Source organism: Schistocerca serialis, chromosome 12 (assembly GCF_023864345.2).
Source record: "Schistocerca serialis cubense isolate TAMUIC-IGC-003099 chromosome 12, iqSchSeri2.2, whole genome shotgun sequence".
In the NCBI taxonomy this organism is placed as follows: Eukaryota; Metazoa; Arthropoda; class Insecta; order Orthoptera; family Acrididae; genus Schistocerca; species Schistocerca serialis.
In genome coordinates, this window is record NC_064649.1 from 33,304,042 (window position 1) to 33,321,880 (window position 17,839).

The following is a 17,839-nucleotide window of genomic DNA, read 5'->3' on the forward strand; positions in this document are numbered from 1 at the left end:
AATAAACCATCACTTGAAATGAAAATGAAAGAAAAAAATATTTATACCTTTAAATCAAACTGTTAAATCTGTAACTGTTTCAGGCAAATTACTCTTGTCTGATTAACTGTTTTTAGAATCAAATAATGATAATGTAATAGAGCAATAAATTTAAATCACTTTAAATTTTTAATCTATATGAATGGACAATATGGTGCTTTAAGTGCATAAAATTTACTGAAACACAGAATCCTCAAAGACTAACAACTAAAAATGGAAGTCAAATGATTGAAGAAATCTGTACAGTTTGTAAAACTAAAAAAAGTACATTGCTTAAAATTTGGTTATAGGTATAGGGGTGAGTGATTCATCCAGACCAGAATTATTAATGAGTTACATAAACGAATGAGAAAAAAATTAAAACAAGAAATGTTGTTTCTTTCGAACTAAAGAACTTACGACAAGCAGGTTTAATAGAAATGGATTCAGTTAATTTGAAAGGAATTTAAAAAATAAATAAACATAAATATTTAATAACTGCAGTCAATTGTTTTTTCAAAATTTGCTTGGTCTATTTCAGTTAAAGATAAAACAGGTAGAAATGTAGTAGATGCCTTTGAAAAAATATTTAGAGAGAGAGAAACCCACGAAATTTACAAACCGATAATGGTAAAGAATTCTATAATTAAGAATTTCTCAAATTTATGTAGAAATATAATATTAATCATTATTCAACTTTTACTAAATTAGAACCATCTGTCGTAGAAAAATTTAATAGAATGCTTAAAGAAAAGATGCGGAAAAAATTTGGCTTAAAAGGAAATCATAAATGGATTGAACTAGTTAAAAAATAGGTTGATGAACACAATAACACAAACATTGAACAATAAAAATGAAGCAAGTAAAAGTTAACGAAAAAAATTATAAAGCAGATGTCACTGTACCTAATGCTAAACCTAAATATGAAGTCAGTGAGAAAGTTAGAATTAATAAACTTTAAGGAATTTCTGAAAGAAGTTGTACAGGTAATTTCAAAGCAGAAAATTTTGAAATTGAGGATTTTATTCATTCTAATCCAACCAAATATAAATTAATGACTTGGGATGGAGAAAAGGTAAAAGCAAATTTTTAGGAGTGTGAAATACAGAACTTAAAATATCCAGATGTATATCTTCTTTACAGAGTTTTAAGAATGAAAGGAGATAAAGTATGTGTTAAGTGGTTGTGATATGATAATTCACATAATAGGTAGTTGGGTAAGTAAGGACAATGTCATTTTTATAATTTTTTATTTTAGAATTAAAGAGTATAGTCCAGACATAGTCTAAAGACTGCTTTAGCTGTCACAGATTCATTAACATAAATTGCTTTTTTATTTTCATTATAACTTACATCCAGTGAATCACTGGGCCTAAAATTATTTTCTTTTAATTTTGTCTTTGTAGTCAATGTTAATGGGGAGGGGAGGGGGGCGGGGTTGGGAGAGAGATGATTTGTCCTCCTTGAAGTTTCTCTATGTTTAGACCAGATTCATTGATAAACATTATTAATTTTTCATTACAAGTTAAACCTGGTGTTTTACTGAATCTAAAATTTTTTCATTAATATTCCAGTGATGTTTTTCCAATCCATTTCTTAGTTATTCTTCTTCATTTGTTTTAAAATATCTTTATGCATTCTGTTAACATCATAAATATTTAACTTTTCTTCATCACGATTAAAGTGATAAATTTACACTTCAATTGTTTTCTATTAATTTTTGCCTTTTAATTTCTTCTGTTATTATTTTGATCATTATGATGATTTTCATCACACTCAACTGCAGTTCTATATTTTGTGAAGTATAGATCAATTCTATATTTCCCAATAGAGATCTATGTTTCACACTTTTCATTCTTGAAGCAAATGATGATTATTCTGATAAAATCTTGTTCCTTTGTCTGTGTGACTAAATTAAGATTCAAATCAAACTTATTAGTAAGATTTTCTGTCATATTTTTTGTTGTTGTCCTGTGTTTATACACCAGCAGAGTAATTACATTTTTGTTGGTGCATACTGTGTGATGCTATATATTTTTAGATGCACTTTAAGTCAATTAACACACTGTAAGTTTTCTTGTCTTCATAATTTACGTGGTCACCAATTGCCGTTTGAGGATTTTCATGTTCCTTCTTTTCTGCAACATCTTTAGCTTTAAACCATAGATTATTCTCTTTATCAACAATCACAACAACTTCTTTATTGATTCCTGGAATTTTAAAAAACTGCAGGAATACTATGAAATTGCCACCTTTTTTTCAAGATTTTTCCAGATCTGCAGGTTGTCCTGCGGCATACCAATTTACTCGAATCCAACCCGCACTTTTTTTCCGGTTTTTGTAATCCAAAAAACCGCCTGCAGCTTAGTGCACAGCAAGCGGAAGTTCTGAAAAATGTTGGTAGGTGCTGCCGCAACTAACTTCTGCCGTCGAATATATGTAGTGCTACACAGGCATGCTTTGCAAAGATAAATACTGGCGCCAAAACCTCTGCGTCAGTAAGTAAATTTTAAAAACAAGTGGAAGACTAGCTTTTTTCTCCTCCCTGAGTTTCAACCAGTGCATTTTATTACATTATCCAACGAAGTAAACACAAATTCCGTATTGTTCATCTTCAAATGTAGCAGCATTTCCATGTACTACGAAAATCCGACTGGCAAGACTGTTTGGGATGTTTGTCAATATGGCCAACTCTACGTTCTGAATTTTTTCCTACCTGTTAGAAGAGATTGTTGCTAAAGGAAACTTTTATGAATTGCGAATCACATGCAGTATTCTCTTGACCATAAGAATAATATGAATTTAAACATTTTGCTATGTTTTGTTTCGTGTTTGTTGCTATCTCATTTAAATTCTGTCTGGCTAATAAATTACAAAACTAGAGTGAGACAAGAGCAAACGCGGAAGAATATACATATCATGTCACGTTTATATTCGTATTATTCTTATGCCTAATAGTGATATAGTCAGAAATGAAGCACGGCAATTGCCTAGATTTTTAAATCTAAGATGAATCTAATTTCTGTGCAGAATGTAATGTAATAAAGAGGCGCCTGAAAAGATTTTCAAATGGAGAAAAATTTTCGCTAAACTCTCGTTCAGAACATCTTCTATCATACGCAGTCTATTATTTGGTGCTTGTTGATCATTATCAAAGAAAGCAGCAGTGTAAGTAACAACAAATAGCAGTCTCTTGCCATTGTTTTTTTTTTTTTTAAAAGCGGCGGTAGCGCGCACAAAAGCAAGCCATGCCATGAGCGGCGTCAGGCCGTAAACACTCATTATCAGAATGTGACAAACAATGCATGACACAGTACAGGAATGCATTTTCAGCTTAGAGTGATGTAAACACCTACAACAAAGAGAACAGCACTTATCAGATCAAAGAAAAATAAGCAATCAATTAAAACCAGACGAAGCACATGAAAAAGGAAAGGTACCCATACAAATACGGACAGAGCGCCTGACGCATAGCAATGGCTACCTGGTAAAGCTTAACTGCTAAGCTCACGACTCGAAGCAAACTACTGTAGCTGTATCATCATTCATTCGACCTAAATTGTGTCTCATATTACAATGGACCAACTTTGTTTCGATTTGGAGGTGCGGCCTAAAGCTTTTCTCTCCCTTGAATTTCGAGTCTCAAATTTCAGGTGCGGCTTAGATTCTGGAAAATTTTTTTTCCTTGATTTCGAGTCTCATTTTTCAGGTGCAGCTTAGATTCCAGTGCAGCTTAGATTCGAGTAAATACGGTATACACCCTCAAAACACATGAGGCTCAATATTGTGCCTTTTTTCCCTTTTCTTTTAACTGACAGACCTGCAGCAATTAAGATGGTGCCACACTACCAGGGAAGCAACAGTTCCACATTCACTGAGAAAAATGCCAATCAAAATAAACAAAAGTTACAAGCAATCACTTTAAGAAGTGTGATATTGAGGAAAATTGAGTGCAATTTTCTGCCACTACCTCCCCCTATTCCATTCTGGTGTCAGCTGCTGCACATAATGGAGTTTCCACGGTTGAAAGTTTAATTCTTTATGCCACACCTAACACACCGCATGCCTTGCAAGTCTGCTCTCACGAGCTACCTGGCATGTCGATTTCCCCAGGCTACGATTGAACACATTCTGCACAATCGCCACATTCTCAGGACACTGAGATGTAGATGGACGATCTGATTTTGTTGCATCCCTCACCGAACCTGTGGTCATTAGCTTTGCGTGACAATTTCTTTACTGTCTCCAGGCAAACTGTGGCATTCCTTCCCCTCACCATACACCACCATCTCTGCACAAGAATGGTCAAATTCCACACCTCACAGTATAAAGTGCTCTGTGTTCATTCTCTAACTGTAGGGCAATCGGCCATCTTTGTTGTTGTGAAGTATATTGCCCCTCACAGCCACTGTTGGTACTACACAGCATTAAAAAATCACTATCCTATTTAATGTTATTTCCAATATTATTTCATAAAATTTCAAACTTAACAGCCATTTAATGGTACCTAGTTACTTCCCACCCACCCTATACATCATACGAAAAAACTTTCTGAAATGTACTTTTCTCTAATGTAATGTAATTCTAGGAACTTCAAAAATACATAATATTCAAGCAACAATTTAGACATTGGAGAGAATAAATACAGAAGACAACAACTTGGTGTAGCAAGTAAGTGTTGCAGTGCTCAATGCCACATCATTCCCAGCACGGCAAGCACCACTGCATTGAGCGTCCCGAGTGCAATGCACACTGATGCGTGCACTGTTATGGCGCATGCAGCAGTGAAAGAGTTAAAGGCCTAAATCGTGCTTCCAATGTTTAAAATTTTCTGCCCCACCCCCGTACCCCACTCCATCATTTTTCCCAATGTGATAACAGACAGTCTTTTCCCAAGGTTGGCAGCTATGCATCTCTAGAATAATTTATAATTATCTTACTTTAAAACACTTTTCGCCATTGTTAACATGACATTACAGGAAATTCAATTTAATGATAATGTTACAAAGACCACTAGTTTTAGTCTGACAGCATTTAGCTGTCCATTATGATGCTATGCTAAATCCAATAATGGCAGTTAATTTGATCCAGTTATACTGCTCCAGATGAAATACAATCAGTACTGAGATTTGTATTTCTGTGTAAAAATCACACCACTTTTATATATCCTCTAAAAAGAGAACAGATATACTACTTTCATCCCAAATAATGTTATTACTTTCACTATCACTGCTACTGCTGCTATCATCGTTACTATCTTTGTCATTCTCCCAACTGCCATCCTGCGATTCATCTGCATCGCCAGGCCCTGCATTCTCTTCATCTTCTTCCTCTGCGACTTGTGCGTCACTCTCCTCACCCTCTGTGTTGTAAGCTGGTGTCTCCTCTTCAAAGCTGCTGTGGATTTCAAGGCTAGGCATCTGCTCAGTCAGCAGATTTGTGACATTAGGGTCACCTCTACACCACTGGACTCTCAGCTCCCTGTGATAAGAATGAAAACACTGCTGTTACTGTTACAATGTGAAGACCCAACTGAGATATTTTAATTATGTACATGTGAGCTCATACACTGACAGAAAAAAAAATTGCAGCACCAAAAAGGAGTTGTGCAACATAAATGCAAGCTGGTATGCATGTTTCTACATCTGAAACATGATGTCCATTCAAATTTCATGCCAATCACATAAGAGTGGCATTATTAGCATCATTATAAGGATGTAAATCAGGTTTGCTCTAAATACACACTGTAATAGCTGTGAGCAGTAGTTAACTTTGAGATTGGATGTAGTGAGCTTGCATTTGAGGACTTTACCAACACCTCACAGAGTTTGAACAAGTTGTGTAATAGGAGTATGAGAAGCTGGAAGTTCCTTCTGCAATACTGCAGAAAGATTTGTCAGGAATGTAGCAACCGTACACGATTGCTGGCAGCGGTAATTACAAGAATGTACAGTCGCAATAAGACTGGCCTTTGGACGGCCACGTGGCAGTATGAAGAGGGAATACCATGTTTGGTATATTGCTCTGGCACATTGTACTGCAGTTGGCACCACAGTGACACAATGAACTGCTACAAATCAGTTACTTGACGGAGAGCTCTGAGACAGACATCCTGCAGTGTGCATTCCGTTGACCCCAAATGACCGCCACTTGCTACTTCATTGGCGTCGTGTGAAAGCTCACTGGAGGGAAGGGTGGAGGTCTGTTGCATTTTCAGAAGAAAGCTGGTTCTGCCTCGGTGCCAGTGATGGTTGCGTGTTGGTCAGGGGGAGGCCAGTTGGGTAGGTCACTCTTGAGATTTTGAACTTTTTAGAAGGCAAGGATCAAATGGCAAGAGGAAATTTGTTAAAAATTTTGAGGGGACTTATTTTATGGGAGTTTCCTGTTATTGCTAGCCTGTGCCTTGGAATATCAATGTTTGCCTTATTTCTAGTATTGTGTTTGTGAATTGTTTCCCTGACAATACATTCTTTAATCTTATTCCTGACAAAGAGTGCGGCCTCATAGATATACAGATTCACTACTGTTAGTATCCTAGGCCTGGTAAAAAGAGGGCACAGTGTTCTACAGCATCACACATTATACAAACAATTTTTTTTTTGGACTTTTCAGATATTACTAATATGAGGAGAATGTCTCCATATGAGTAGGCCATATGACATATGTGACTGAAAGAGTCCAAAATATGCTATATGGAAATAATTATTATTGACCATATCTCTCAGTTTCCATATGAGGTAGGTCACTCTTGACATTTTTTTGCAGATTTGGCTTATATGCTCTTCCCAAGTTAGTTTGGCATCAATATGTATTCCTAAGAGCTTGACATTTTTATTTCCTATATTCTCTAAGTACTCCCAAGTGAAAGTAATGCACAAAACAAAATATTTCTGTCATGTGGAGGTTTAAATAGTGGTTTTAAACACTACTGAAAAACCATGTGAGCTCCAATTAAAATAAATGAAAATGTTATATCAGCTCTCAAGCACATTTTTTGTAAATATAAAAAAGTTTAATAATATCCAATTTAAGTCATTAACAAAGATTGCTGCATTAGTGAAGCCCAGTTACTAACAGGAAATCTGAAGTCCAGAAGGAAAGACATAATTAAAAAAATAATGTAATAATGAAAGTGATACTATGAAATGTTTGTTGCTTTTCATAAAACACTGCTTGAACATTACATTTCCATTGAAACCAAGGAAACCTGGAAACAAATGTAGAAGTAGATGAGTAACTAAAGGAATAAAATATCTCTAGCCAGAAAAAATGGTACCTAATGAATATGCAAAGCATTATGAAGTAAGTTTAAACTTACTGAAGATTTTCCTGTGCAAGCTACAAAAACTTAATACAACCAGCTAAGAAGTTATGTAACCAAATACTTATTGAGGAATGTAATAAGACAATGAAAGACATCTGGAACATTGCAAAAATGAAACAAAGAACAATGCACTAAAAAAAATTTAAATGATGTGATGACCTCAGATCCCGAAAAAATAGTAAATGCTTTCAATGACTGTTTCAATGATCTAGCTGAAGATCTATCAAGAATGAACTACCACAGAGCTAATACAGTCACAATTTGTAAGTAGCAACCATCACGTGTGTCCACAGCAATGGAATATACAGGGCGATTATAATTAAAGTTAAACTCTCAAACTGATGTAAAGATAACACCACTGTTCAGAATGATGTCAAACTGCAATGGAATATTTTCGGAAAAGGGGGAAAACTTATGGCAAAAGAAAAACAAACAGTTACAAAATGTAGCAATAGATGGAGCTGTAAGCATCATAATTTAATAGTGGTCGACTCCAAATGACAAATGAATCATACGACAATGACTAAGGTGTACAGCTGACGTTAAACAAACTGTATTACTCAGTGTGCATGGGTGTACAGGTGTGATACTGTTAGTTACGTAAGTCCATCCACCACGGCAAGGTCATATCACATCTGATGGGAAAAATAGGTTTTAAATTGTCCTGAGGCCAAAAACCCCATAAAAAGCATCACTCACATCAGTTTTTAATTGTCCTGAGGCCGAAAACCACATAAAAAGCATCAATCAAAATCAAATCAGATTATTAATTTTTGTGGGACATGTTCAATGCACTGTCCACCATTTTCTGCAACAACCTGAAATCGAGAAACAGCATGTTCCACAACTGACTGAAGTGTTTCTGGCGTCATATTCAGAATGTGCTGCACAATGCGTGACTTCAATGCAGCTAAGTCTGCAATCGGAACACTGAACACAACATCTTTCAGATAGCCCCACAGCCAGAAGTCACACAGATTAAGATCACATGATCGGGAGGGCCAGGCTGTATCGAAATGACAGCTGATAATTCTAGCGTTTCCGAAATGGTGCTTCAGCGGCTGCTTAGCTGGAATTGCAATGTGCAGAGGTGTGCCATCTTGCATAAAAATGATCCCATCCACATATCCCCGCTGTTGGAAAGCTGGAATGACGTGGTTGACCAAAAGACACTCATAGCATTTACTAATGATGGTACATGACCGGAAGCACCTGTCTCTTCGATAAAATATGGCCCTATGATAAATGATGCCGTAAACCCACACCACACATTGACCTTTTCAGGATCAAGTAGTACTGGTTGATTTGCATGTGGATTTTCTGTTGCCCATATTTGACAATCCTGTGTATTGACATATGCTGTCAGATGGAAGTGAGCTTCATCTGCCCACAAAATCTTCCACGGCCAGTCACTGTCCACTTCCATGTGAGCAAGATATTCTAAAGCAAAGGTCTCTCTTTCCGGCAGGTCAACAGGAAGCAACTCGTGCACATAGGTAATTCTGAATGGATCACAAAGAAGGATGTTTCGTAGGATTTTACACACCGTGCTCATGAGTATGTCCAGTGTTCTGGCAATTCTCTGTGAACTACACTTTTGCACACCTCCACTTGTCTCCTCCTGTATTGCTGTGGTCACTGCTTTCACTGACATCAAATCAATTCATTTCCTCCCTCTACCAGGTTGCACACCAAAAAACCCATCTTTTCAAACTTCTAAATCATTTTCTCCAGACCCATGGCAGTCATCGGACCAACGCCTTTTTTTAAACCCTTCAGTGTCTAGAACCTCTGCAGAGCGACATGTGCACAGTCATCATTCTTTTAATACAGCTTTACAAGCAGAGCACGATCATGCATTGAGACAGTCATGGTGAACGTCACAGACACGAAAGGAAGAAAAGCCATGTATCCAGAGGGTTTATACCAACTTCAATGGGTTGTGCGCATGACAGGTGTTTTCATTTACATATTTTAACAAAGCACTATCTATTGATCAATTTTCACACCTTTTTTTCCCTTCTGCCATATGTTTTCCCCCTTCTCTGATAATATTCCATTACAATTTGATGTCATCCTGACCAGTGGTGTTATTTCTACAGCATTCTGAAAGTTTAGCTTTAATTATAATCATCCTGTATATGAAAAAAAGGCTGAAGATGTGGTTAAGTTGCTCTACTTCAGTACGATAGTGGGTAATAATGGTCGGTTGGTTGGTTGGAGGGGGAGGTTACCGAACATCGAGGTCATCGGTCCCATGATTTAAGATGGCAGAAATCAAGGGAGGAACAACACAAACACTACAGTCGACCAAGGGGATAACGGGCGAACAAAGAGGAAAAAAGGAATGTCATGGCAGGAGGAAGAGCAGGTGTGCCCCAGAAACACTGCATGTTGTGGGGCACCAGCACTACCACTGACCAGTCCCGATACCCACACTATACCATTATCACGACAGAATGGGGAAACACAAAACAAGGGGAAACAGAACAGCACAACAGATCAGCCAAAATGTAGGGAAAAAACTGAGGAGAACCTGCCTGTTGTGGAGGCAAGGTGAAGGCCTCCATAACCAATGCCTAAGCTGAGGGACTCAAATTCCAAAGGAAAATTCAAATTCTAAACCTGAGAGGACAAACCACTTTCATGAAGAAAACTGAGGACTGATGTAAGCATGCAAGGAGTGTCCACAAACATTTGAAAGAAGGAAGATGGAAAGGTATATTTAGTAAGAAGAGCCAAATGGCAGTGGCAGTCCAGCAAAATATGCATTACCGTGAAGGAAGCCCTGCAAAGGAAGGGGTCAACCTAGTATGGCCAACAGGAATATGGCAGAGGATGGAGATTCCCGCCAGGAGAGGTGAAGGGAAGAAAGCCACGTGGTGGGAGTATTCTCAATTGCACAAAATTTATTTGACAGGGGGTAGATCCCCAAGAAGCTTCCCACATTGGAGCAGAAAGGGATTTAATATAGAGCCGCAAATCCATCGCCAGAGGAGTCACAGAGAATGGGAGGGGTTAAGATGCCATTACCAGCCAAACAATCAGCAAACTTATTACCCAGGATCCCTACATGGCTGGGAACCTAAAGGACATCAACCAAACAAACAGCATCACAAAGATGAGTGAGAAGGTCGTGGATGGCAGAGACCAAGGAGTGGTGGGAAAAACTCCAGGTGTTAGCCTGAAGGCCACTCATTGCATCCATACACATCAAAACTCTGTTGAGAGAGGACTATTTAATGAAGCAGAGGGACCAATAGGGGGCCATCAATTCCACAGCAAACACCCCACATGTGATAGGCAAGAGAGAGTGTTCCGTACCAACAGAAGACGTGTAGGTATATCCCACATGATTGGCAGATTTGGAGCCATCGGTATAAAAAAACAACCGCAACCTGAAACTATCATGAGAGAATCTGGAACGAACAGTGGAACACCATGGAGGCTTCCAGGTTCCAGAAAATCCGGGGCTAAGGATCTAACCAAGGAAGGCTGTTTGGGAAAGAACGTGAGGAAGAGGCCAAGGAAGGGAGATGGAAATCATGGCAGAGAGAAGTGGGCAGAGCCCAACTATTAAACCCACTTGAAGGAGGACAGTGGATGAGTGACAGCCCGAAGCCACAAAAAGAATGCAGTAGGAAATGGTGAGCATGGGAAGAGGAGATAGTGATGGCACAGGAAACCAGGAGCTGGGACCGCCAAATCAAAAGGGGAGGGATCCCAGCTTCACCCGAAGACTACTGACATGGCTAGTGCGAAAGGCACCAGTGGCTAAATGGATACCACGTTGGTGAACCAGGTCCAAGAGGAGCAGTGTGGACGAGGCAGCTGATCCATAAACTTGACAACCACAGTCCACACAAGACAGAACTAATAGTCGGTAAAGGCAGAAAAGGGTCAAACCATCTACGCCCCAACAGATGTGGGCAAGGAAGTAAAAGACACTGAGTTTATGGGAACAGCCAACCTTCAGATGATTGATATGGGGCAACCAAACACGCTTGTTGTTAAAAAGAAGACCCAAGAAACGGAAATGCGGAATGAAATTATCAAATGACAAATAAACAAGATTTAAGTGTTTGAAAGAGTGCAGAAGGGATGTGCAAAATGATATAAAACAAAAATGTAGAGACGAAAGTTGAGTCAATAAATTGTGCAATGCATGAATATAGAGCTAAATGGAAGGACCATGAGGAAAGACAATCAAAATGGTGATTACCATTGCAAGCCACTAATCATGTAACACATGTAAAAAACAAGTCTCTGAAGACGAGTCATTCCAAATCAAGTGCTCAAAAAAAAAAAAAAAGTTGGTAGTGTGACCATCTCAGAAAAATTTGATATTCACTGGGTAAATTCCGTAATGTTTAGTGGGCTCAAAAACATTTTTTTTTAATTTTTTATTGTTTATCACTCAGAAACAGCGACCAATTTTTGTTTCAGGCTGCAAACGGTTTTTTGCATTTACAAGCTTCTACAGTTTTTTAAATTATTCAGCAATGGGTTGTCCCAGACCTTTCAAATAAGTAGTATTTAGTGCAGTACACACTGGACTACAAATTAAAACCATGATCGCCTAGCTGAATGTATTTCTTAGTATGTTTTAATGGCTCAAAGTTATTGGTCACAAATTAAAAAAACTCCATTTTTGAACAGTACTTTTCCAAAGAAGGAGTAATTTCTCAGCCTTAATGTCTTTTGTGCTCTTACATTACACAGTATAGTTACTTTTTATACAGTACCAATGGTGACAAGCTAGCACTTAAAAACATACGCTACTTAAAAAAACAAATTTTTTGTAGTTTTTTATCCTAAGTCTGCAGTATCTTTATTAGGGGACCAGATAAAAATCTGAAAATTACACACTTAATAGACCTTTATGGTATCAAACTTCAATATAAAGGAAAGTTACGAAAAAATTACAAATATGAGTAAAAAAATACCTTTTTTAATATCTGAAACAGAATTAATTATATAATTTAAACACACAAAAAACACATGAATTAAAGTAATAAATGATTATTTGTTGAAACAATCCTCTGCAGAAAGTTTCAGCAGGCTAGAAGATAGCGTCTGCAAGTCTGTACAGGCTCACAGACAAGCCTGTACAAATCTGTGTGTTGTCTTTCCTCTTCTGTTCACTCGGCTCAGTTAACAATGAACTCTTGAAGTGGGCAGTTTAACAATGGAGTCTCTGTGTTCTATTCATGTTATAATTAGTGAAGCATACCATAAGAGTGTGTATGGGGTGTTTCCTAAAGATATACTTTAATTGAAGATTACAGTGAAGGAACGTGTTGTTTAACTTACAAGTTGGCTCAGGGGTTAACTCAACTTCCAAGTACCATGAAATTAAATACTTAAAGAAATTTCATCACTCTTCTGGCCAGTCTTTCTTGGACACAGTTAAGAAACTTAAGAAGCCTATAACAAAAGGTCTGAGAGAAATAATGTTAGAGTATTACTCTAAAAGTGAATGCCCTTTTCTCAACATAATGTCAGGAAATTCATTGTGACCAACATGTTATTCTACAATATTTGTCATTAACAAAGAAAGAGAGAGAGAGAGTGATAATTCAGGTAAACAAATTTGTGACTCACCAGAAAATATAAAAAAAGTGAATTTAACTTGTGAAATCTTAGGTGCATCACCTGCTAGTAAAATTAGAAAAATAAGCAAAGAAAAAAGATCTTTTACATTGAATGCAACAATTAAGACAGTGGCAACTACTGTCAAAAAAAAATTTCGAAGTTCCATTTCAAAAGAAAATTTGCACTAAACCAGATGGAAGTCTGAAAATTCTCTGACCGAATATGACGACTTGAGAGAAAAGCTAAAAACTAAATGACATATTTAAAAAAAGAGGATAAAGTTACGACTATCAGTTTACTACCAAATTCTTGGAGACGAGAAAAAGTTAATGGTGAATTTAATGTGTCAGAACATTTGGTTAAATTAACAAGGGAGTTAGTGAAAGAGCAGAGAATTCTACTTGCACTTAAAAAGAAAAATGAAGCTAATGAAAAGGTTGTTAGCTTTTATGAAGATGACAATAACTGTTGTTTGATGCCTGCCAAAAAATATTCTGTGTCTGTGAAAGAAAATGGTACTAAGGTTCAGAGACATGAAAGGGTAACATTGTGTAATTTAAAATAATTATTCACTAAATTCAAAAAAGAAAACCCTGACATTAAAATTGGAAGGTTGAAATTTTTGTGAGTTGAGACCAAAATAATGTGTCACCCATACAGTTTTGTTTGTTTTCATCACCAGAATGTAAAGTGAAAGAATGTAAAGTTGATGATGGATGGGGCCAATCTTAGAGTTGACTATAAAGACCATTTGGACAGTTACAATTATATGATAATGAGATAACTTCACGACTGTCCAGGCAAGCAAGCTTTACTTGGCATAGTTGAAGAATGAGAAGAAGGTGGTTTGATACCTGACAATACAGAATACAAACAATGGGTGACGCAGGGCAGAATGGAAATGGCAACAATTACAAAACCACGAGAAGAGTTTTTTGAAGTGTTGGTAGCTAACCTTGAAAACCTGAAAATGCATCCTTTTACTGCCCAAGTTAAGGGTAAATTTCTGGAAGACAAAAAGCAAATCTTGACAGTTGACGAATGCTTAGTTCTTGCCGACTGTTCTTGGAACTATTCGTTTGTTGTTCAAGAGGAAGTACCAAGAAACCACTGGGTAAACAAACAGGGCACAGTTCATCCATTTGTATTCTATTATAAAGATTAACATAAACTAAAGAGTCACGGTTTTTATGTCATATGTGATCACCTTGGACACAACACTACAGCAGTGCTTTCCAACTACAATTAACAAACTACATAAAACAGCACCACCCTTAAATAAACAAACTGATCTTCTTTCCTGATGGTGCTGCAAGGCAATATAGAAACAAAAACTTATTAACATCTCCTTCCTCAAAGAAGACCATGGACTTTATGCAGTATGGCACTTTTTGGATCATGCTATGGGAAAAATGTGTGTGATGGGGTTGAGGGTGCAACAGAGCGAGTTGTCACAAAAGCTAGTCTGCAGCGGACCTATGAGAACCAGATCTTGACAACTCAAGAAATGTTTAAATTCTGTAAAGAATAGGTAAAGGGATTACCTGTGTTTTTGTAAAATGTGAGGAAATACAAGAACTCTATGCCAATGTCTTGGAGGAAAGATTCAACACTTGCCAGAAGATTAAAGGCACCCAATATGTTTTCATTGTTTTATACCTGAATTACACAACTTTCGCAAGTGTAAGTTCACATCAACATCCGCCAATAGTGGTAAACTTTTACCATTGACACTTTAAAATAAGGATATAGCGGCTCATGTTTAAGGCAAAAAGTGGTGGATTGCCGAAGCCGATAATATTGATTGTGAAAACCAAGATGCACATGCTACATTTTACTACTCACCAGGGCCAAGGGACCCGTTTAAAAAAAAGTTGAAAAGGGTATAATCAGGATGCCTGTTAAGAATGTACTGAAGAAGCTGTCTCCTATCAAATTTATAACTGCAACTGGGCAAATTTTTAATCTAATGCCCAAACTGTGTGAACTCTGTTCAATGAAGAGTGTAGCAAAAACAAATAAGGTGTGAACAGGATAATGTAAGTAGTTGGCTCATTTTTTTTTAAAAAAAAAGTGACCATAGAAATGTTTAAATTATGTAACTTATACACACTACCATTAGTCCAAATATTGCAGATATTAAGACAGTATGACTCATATTGGTAATTTTTGTTCATAACTTCTGCTTCAATCTCACAGTTGAAATATGTACTGAAGTTTGATACCACATAGATCTATTAAATGTTTAATTTTAAGATTTTTATGTGGTCCCCTAAGGATGTTATCACAGGCCAAAGAATGAAAAAATTCAAAAACTCCTTTTTTAAAATAGTTTATTTTTTCAAGTGCATTTTTCTCACCATTGATAGTGGCCACCCTGATAGCTGAGTGGTCAGCATGATGGATTGCCGCCCTATGGGCCCGGGTTCGATTCCCGGCTGGGTCGAAGATTTTCTTCACTCAGGGATTGGGTGGTGTGTTGTCTTCATCATTATTTCATCCCCATGCGGCGCACAGTGTGGTGTCGAATGTAATAAGAGCTGCACCACAGCGACCAGACCTGCCCCACAAGGGGCCTCCCTGCCAATGACACCAAACGCTCATTTCCATTTACCATTGATAGTCTATAAAAAGTAACTACAGGATGTGGCACTTAAGATCAATTTGAGTTTTCCACCATATCATATTTCTGCCAGAGGTTGTGATTGGGATTCTTGAAAGCCATAGGCATCTAGTAAACAGTCAGAACCTCAAAATGGCTGAGATGTTACACGCAAGTGCAGAGTACAACCGAAGAGCTGCGATTATCTAAAGTCTTCGTGCTGGGCATTCGCCCACTGAAATAGTTTGATACTTCGGGTACCCAAGATCAAATGTTTATGATATTGTTGCCAAGTATAATGCTTTGGAGAAGTCTGGGGAAGGTTCCACCAAGCCAGCGAGGAAACCTCATTCAAGGAAATGCATGTCACAAACTGCAGAAGTGATCAAAAAGGCTCAGGTGCTGATTTCGAAGAACCCGTGGCAATCATTGAGGAAATTGGCATCAGTAGTGAATGTCATGAGCCATTTAGTCCAAAACTGGCTCTCTGATAACATTGAAATGTTCTGGTCAAAGGAATTTTGGCTCCTGAATAGTCCACATTTGAACCCTCTAGAAAACTATTTTTGGAGTGTACTCGAAAGAGGTACCAATAATATGAGGCACGCTAAAGTCGCATCTCTATGCACTGCTATCAAAGCAGCATTCGCAAATATGGACAGCATTGTTTTAAAGAGTGTATGCAATTGCTTCAGGACAAGACTGGAATGTGGTTACTGTGGCCGAGGATTACATCGAATAATGTTACTCCTGAAAGATACCACTACTTACATGTAAAAGTATTTTCATTTTCATTTGGACTTTGTGTTAATTTCTCTGGATTTAAGCAATGTAACCTGTACACTGTGAAGTGCAACCGCACAAAAAATATTAAGGCTGAGAAATTACTCCTCCTTTGGAAAAATACTGTTCAAAAATTAAGTTTTTTTTAAATTTGTGACCAATAACTTTGAGCCATTAAAAATATATTAAGGAATACATTCAACTAGGTGATCAGGGTTTTAGTTTACAGTCCAATGTGTGTGGAACTAAACCCTTGTTATTTGAAAGGTCAAGGGCGACCCATTACAAAATAATTTAAAAAATCATAGATGCTTGTAAATGAAAAAGAATGCTTATGGCCTGAAAGAAAAATGGCTGCTGTTTCTAAATGAGAACCAATAATTTTTTTTAAAAAATGGAGCTACTCTACTGCGCAAAGCTGTAGTTGGGTGGTCTCTTAAATGCTTGATCCACGACACCAATTGTGGCTCAACTCAGAGGGTGCGGAACTGGTACAGCTGCCAGGCAGGGGGTGTCGGTCGGCGTTGCTGCCGAAAAGCAGCAGAACCTCTGTACCCGGAATGATTCCCCCCCTTTTATGATACCACACTGATCCTTTAAGAAAGAACAAGCCTCATTCCTGAAAGTGAAGAAAATGATAATGTAATTGAACAGCAGTTAGCAGCAATTAAATTGCAGGGGAGGTTTTCAGATTCCGCTAAAAGATGGTCAAATGTTTTCCAACGTGGAAACATAAAATGCATTATCTATGCTATTGCATTTTAATTAACAGATAATCAGGCCATTTGCCACTCTCCTTTTATGTGCTTGGGAGGAAGGTGGATGAGAAGTAGATGCAGACATGGATCTGGTGTATAGGGGTGGAGAGTTGCGGGGTTATGACCCCCCCCCCCCCCCCCCCCCCCCTTCCATATTTCATGTACGACAAGGAGTTCTAGAAATTACACGTTATGTTCGATTCTGATTTTGATCACAAGAATTTTCTTTCCATCAGGAGAAAAACCCTGTAACTGCTGGGAATCAAACTCCGGTCCAAGACTCAGCAAGTCGTTTGACGCCCCCTGCAGAAATATTGAACCACACTGCCTCTACAGTCTTCCAATAATTAAATAGTGTTGCCAGTGCAAGATTTTGTGCAAAAACTGGTCTCTCTATTATGTCCCATTAATGTTCGATGGGATTCATGTAGGGCAATCTGGGTGGCCTAATCGTTTGCCCGAACTGTCTAGAACCTTCCTCAAATCAATCGCAAATAATTGTGACCCGCTGAAATGGTGCATTGTCATCCATAAAAATTTGTATTGTTGTTTGGGGCATAAAGGGCTGCAAATGGCCTCCAAGTAGCAGAATATAACCATTTCCACTCAGTGATCAGATTATATAGCTGCTGCCGCCAGCTTGTACAGTGCCTTGTTGACAACTTTGGTCCATGGCTCTGTGAGGTCTGCACCACATTCTCTTACCAACTGAAATTGGGACTCGGCTGACCAGACCACAGTGTCCCAGTCATCTAGGGT

The 17,839-nt window shown here is 37.8% G+C and overlaps 1 long non-coding RNA gene across 3 annotated transcripts in view; it reads right to left on the reverse strand.

The window, feature by feature from the left end:
• Positions 1-3,469: 3,469 nt before the first annotated feature.
• LOC126427902 (uncharacterized) overlaps positions 3,470-17,839 on the reverse strand; it is a 71,746-nt gene continuing 57,376 nt past the window's right edge. For all 3 annotated transcript variants that reach the window (XR_007576751.1, XR_007576750.1, XR_007576749.1), the window contains one exon: positions 3,470-5,499. This is a non-coding gene — a long non-coding RNA (uncharacterized LOC126427902). The remainder of the gene's footprint in view (positions 5,500-17,839) is intronic.